The sequence below is a fragment of the Panthera uncia genome, chromosome F2 (assembly GCF_023721935.1).
Source record: "Panthera uncia isolate 11264 chromosome F2, Puncia_PCG_1.0, whole genome shotgun sequence".
Classification (NCBI taxonomy): Eukaryota; Metazoa; Chordata; class Mammalia; order Carnivora; family Felidae; genus Panthera; species Panthera uncia.
Genome location: NC_064812.1, coordinates 78,152,305 through 78,158,304, shown reverse-complemented (window position 1 = coordinate 78,158,304; position 6,000 = coordinate 78,152,305).

Here is a 6,000-nt window from a genome sequence, read left to right as displayed (position 1 = left end):
AGAAATTGAAGAAGACACAAAGAAATGAAAAAACATTCCGTGCTCATGGATAGGAAGAACAAATATTGTTAAAATGTTGTTACTACCCGAAGCAATCTACATATTCAATGCAATCCCTATCAAAATAACACCAACCTTCTTCACAGACCTAAAACAAACAATTCTAAAGTTTGTATAGAACCAGAAAAGACCCGGGGCACCTGGGTGGCTCAGTCGGTTAAGCGTCCGACTTCAGCTCAAGTCACGATCTCGCGGTCCCTGAGTTCGAGCCCCACGTCGGGCTCTGGGCTGATGGCTCAGAGCCTGGAGCCTGCTTCCGATTCTGGGTCTCCCTCTCTCTCTGTCCCTCCCCTGTTCATGCTCTGTCTCTCTCTGTCTCAAAAATAAATAAACTTTTAAAAAAATTAAAAAAAAAAAAAAAAAGAACCAGGAAAGACCCCAAATAGCCAAAGTAATGTTGAAAAGAAAATCAAAGCTGGAGGCATCACAATCCCGGACTTAAAGCTGTATTACAAAGCTGCAATCATCAAGACACTATGGCACTGAAACAAAAACAGACACATAGATCAATGGAACAGAATAAAGAACCCAGAAATAGATGCACAAACGAATGGCCAACTAATCTTTGACAAAGCAGGAAAGAATAGCCAATGGAAAAAAGACAGTCTCTTTAGCAAATGGTATTAGGAAAACTGGACAGTGACATGCTGTCCATGGTTCCATGGTCTCCTTTCTTTCTCCATACACCAAAATAAATTTCAAATGGATGAAAGACCTAAACATAAGACAGGAAGCCATCAAAATCCTAGAGGAGAAAACAGGCAACAACCCCTTTGACCTCAGCCGCAGCAACTTCTTACTTGACACGTCTCTGGAGGCAAGGGAAACAAAAGCAAAAATGAACTATTGTGACCTCATCAAGATAAAAACCATCAAGATAAAAATCTTCTGTCAGGTGAAGAAGACAATCAACAAAACTAAAAAGCAACTGACAGAATGGGAGAAATATTTGCAAATGACATATCAGATAAAAGGTTAGTATCCAAAATCTATAAAGAGCTTATCACTCAACACCCAAAAAATAAATAATCCAGTAAAGAAATGGGAAAAGGACAAGAACAGACACTTTTCCAAAGAAGACATCCAGATGGCTAACAGACACATGAAGAGATGCTCAACATCACTCATCAGGGAAACACAAATCAAAACCACATTGAGATACCACCTCACATCAGTCAGAATGGCTAAAATTAACAACTCAGGAAACAACAGATGCTGGTGAGGATGCGGAGAAAGGGAAACCCTCTTGCACTGTTGGTGGGAATGCAAACTGGTGCAGCCACTCTGGGAAACAGTACGGAGGTTCCTCAAAAAAATTAAAAATAGAAGTTCCCTATGACCTAGCAAATGCACTACTAGATATTTATCCAAAGGATACAAAAATGCTTATTTGAAGGGGCGCATGCACCCCAATGTTTCTAGGAGCACTATCAACAACAGCCAAAATTATGGAAAGAGCCCAAATGTCCATCAAGTGATGAATGGAGAAAGAAGACGGGGTACATATATATACAACGGAATATTACTCGGTGATCAAAAAGAATGAAATCTTGCCCTTTGCCACAATGTGGATGGAAATAGAGTGTATTATGCTAAGTGCAATAAGTCAGTCATAGAAAGATAATTATCATACGATTTCACTCATATGTGGAATTTAAGAAACAAAACAGGTGAACATAGGGAAAAGGAAGGAAAAATAAGATGAATAGAGAGAAGCAAGCAAATCATAAGAGACTGTTAAATATAGAGAACGAATTGAGGTTGGCTGGAGGGATGTCGGGTGAGGGATGGGCTAAATGGGTGACGGGCATTAAGGACGGCACATGTTGTGTTGAGCCCTGGATGCTATTGTAAGTGATGACTCGCTAAATTCTACTCTTGAAATCATTATTGCATTATCTATTAACTAACTAGTGTTAAAATAAAATTTAAAAAAATCAAATCAAGACAAAACAAAACAAAAACCAAATAAACAAATAAAAAGAGTGTCAGATGCTTAACCAACAGAATCACCTAAGTACCCCTATGCTGACATTATTTAAATATTGTAGAATATTTCTATTCATATTCCAAGTTGCGAGACCTGAAGTTTATTTTGCCTGTGCTGTTTCTGAATAAGCTAAGTGTCAAAAACTAGAAAGTTTCGGGTGCCTGGGTGGCTCAGTCAGTTAAGGGATAGACTATGGCTCAGGTCATGATCTCGTGGTTCCTGAGTTCAAGCCCTACTTCGGGCTCTGTGCTGACAGCTCAGAGCCTGGAGCCTGCTTCAGATTCTGTGTGTGTCTCTCTCTCTATCCCTCCACCACTCACACTCTGTCTCTGTCTCAAAAATAAAACTATTTTTAAAAAATTAGAAAGCTTTGCACATGTTTCTAAAGTATAAAAAATGCATGTGAAGTATATTCCATGTTTTTTCTTATGTGATTTTCTTCAGGGGTCTGTTTTCTAGGACTACATAATCATCAATGATTCGTGCCAGAAGGTCAGAAAATCTATTTCTCCATTTTGCACACGGAGAAGTAGAAATTCAGACAGTTTAGGTTGCTTATCCATTGCCACAATGGGTAGGGTGCCATCCTTACCCTCATTGCATTTAAACTTGTAGCCCCTAGGAAATGGTAGAGCTTGAAAAAGAAAAAGTCTGGCTCACGGAGTCACCACGTACATAACTCTGCCAACCAAACAGAAACACTGCCATTGCACTGTGCATAAGCAAGGAATAACGCGCAAATACAGGTATAAACCCAGGTATTCATATTCCCAACATAACTGTTGGAGATGTGATGATCTCCCCATGATTTAATCATGGCCATCCAAATAGAGACACAAACAAATATTGATATCAACTGTATTTTGGCCATGTTATTTAAAATAATAATGATACCAATCCCAACTTGTCCTGGCCAGTTAGCGTGTTCGACAGAACACTTGACGATAGAAAGTAGTGTCAACAGGTGAGTACAATCCATCCACATTCACAAGGTTTCGAAATTAGAAGCAACAGGACGAAGAAGATAAATAGAGACAGATGACTCAGTTGAGTAATTAGAAATGTGGCTAAGTTTCCTTGTAAATACATTATTGTGGTTTTTGGGGGGTTGTTTTGTTTTGTTTTGTCTTTTGGTCTGTGTTTTTCTTTGCGGCTCCTGGGCAAAAATATGATGTTCAGCTCTAGATGAGGCTGTGATTCTTATGTAAATCTTGACATTGGTGGGGGGGGGGGTCATAAACCCGGTACATACATAAACAATGTCTAAATACGTACACTATATATTCACGATGCCAAAATTAATGATTCAATAGCCAGAGGATTAGTCTGACACATTTACTTTGTTTTTATTAAACCATGATTGCAAATAACTTATTTTATATAACACTAGAAGGTGTGGTAATAATGAAAAAACCTCCAGATCTTGTATAATTCATCGGATTATCCAAATATTATCTATAATAAAAATAATCATAGTATCAGTAACAGGACTGCCTGAGAGCAATGGCATATCAATCAAGACCAACATTAGGTGAATATTAAAAGCAGGAAAATGTGGGGGTGTCTCGGTGGCTGAGTCAGTTAAGCATCTGACTTCGCCTCAGGTCACGATCTCACGGTCTGTGGGTTCGAGCCCCGCATTGGGCTCTGTGCTGACAGCTCGGAGACTGGAGCCTGCTTCGGATTCTGTGTCTCCCTCTCTCTGCCTTCAACCACTCATGCTCTGTCTCTCTCTCTCTCTCTCTCTCTCAAAAATAAACATTGAAAATAAATTAAAAATAAAGTAAAAGCAGGAACAAGCTCTGTGACAAGCAAGATATTTTACATCAAAAATATGGAGTAGGTTGGATGGTGTCTAGGAAAATTGAAAACTCAAATTATAAGCTAGAACGGAGAAGACATGTGGTATAAGAAAATAGGAAACACAAAATATATCAGAGTCTTTGGCACCAGAGAAACATAGAGTTGATTTTTCCTTGTGTCTTTTATGATTAGTTTTCATAGATAAGATAGTTAATAGTTAACGTGATATTTTGCGTAAAGTGGAATTTCATACTACTTTTAAATTTGCACTACTTTGGAATATATGCCCTCCACACATTTAAGCGACGCTCTTTGCAAAGTAATACGGCTTTAGGGATGAAAAGGGTGTGACGGAGTGTTCTTACAAAGTTGCTGTAATTATTTTCAAAGATTCGTTGGAATTTTTGTAAAGAATATGTTCACCTGAATACATCTGGAAAGTAAATTATCTCGAATTTTTTTCCTTTCATATAAATAAATGCTACTTGTGGGGATATATTGATCTGACGCCAGCAGAGAATACTTGTAATGTTAATGAAAAACCCGTGTTTCCATAGATTAAACATAGCAAATGAATTATTTCAGGAGCCATATCGTGTCGAGCACCATGCGAACGTTGCTGTCAAATCCTGTTTTCCGTTATCGCTGCAAAATGTTCTTAAAAGCATTTGTGAATTCAGAATGATTAAATCTGTTGACCTATACAAATGAAATAATCCCTGAAGACATGGCAACAAAATTCTAATTTTCCTTCAAACTGGTGCATACTTGAGGACTATAATTAATTCATTAGGTTTTTTGAATATGACAAAGTTCATCTTGATTTTGCATTTCATTATAAAAACTTTGATAGTTCAAGAGCAGCATTTGATCTGATGATAATTTCGCCTGAGATATATTATTATCTTGCAGATTTCCTCAGACTTCCATTTGCAAACAGTCCCAGGTATCACCAGTGTTTGCTTTTTCAGCACAGATGTATTTAAAGGTAAAAGTAGCAAAAATACAGTGAGCCACGTGCAAAAGCATTAAAAAAGAGACACAAAAACGCGTTTGCCAAGCTCCTTTATTTTCTTGTGCCCCCCGCTTCTTCTCCATATGGAAACGCCAACGTGAGAACAGTCTTCTGCTACTAAACCTCTTTTTAAATAGTTTCCCCAGACCGTAGCAGGCAGTTTTGCCTATGCCCAGCAATGAATGGTGCTGAAAGCTTTCCTTCACACACACTAACATTTCACCCTGTCTCTTCGGGGAAGGCTTTAAAACGTGCCTGTTAAATACACACGGATCTCGGACAGCAGGAAGGAACGGAGAGGGGAAGTGCAGGGGCGCTAGGGAACATTCCCAAAATATGTCTGAACTATCGTTGGGCTTCATAAAGAACCTGTCTTCAAAAAGGTTGGCCAAATACATTTACTCGTCTCTTTAAGACTCATCTCAATTCCACATTCATTCGTTCCTTCACTCACCTCAACAATATCTATCTCCTACTCTGGACCAGGTACTGGCCTTGGCTGTAGAACACTCATTGGGTACCTCCTGGCTGTCACGTGGCCACCACTGCCCTGGATCCTGCATCGCGTGTGATCTCCACGTCCTCTACCTGCCGACTGTCAGCTACTGGGGGGGTCACGATTTTGTTCTCTATATAGCACCGATTATGAAGGTGCTGGGGATGCTGATGGCCTAGAATTTAAAACCGTTACAGACATGTGTATTCTTTGGCTTCCCACTCACGTACAGGATCTCCCTGCTCCATTTCCCGAAGTTCTATTTGGGTTAACCGGCGTATCTCCCACTGACAATCCATTTGAAGCATATCCTGATTTATTTACTCATAAGAGATATGGCAAGATTTTACTCTCCAGCTTTCTCATACCAATCACTCGGGGCTATTTTAATAATACCTTTGTTTCAGACACTTGTAAATGTCAACGTTGATTTGGAGGAGGAAAGATGAATTTGGAAGGAATAGAGTTTCCAAAGTAAAAAAGATAATTGGGTGAAAGCTGTAACTGTGTGGCGGTACTCACATATCTTCAATTAGCAGCAATGCTTACTTAGCATCTGTGTTTGATTTGCATTTCCTTCACAGTAATGTTGAGCATCTTTGTATATATATATACTCATTGGCCCTTAATATGTCC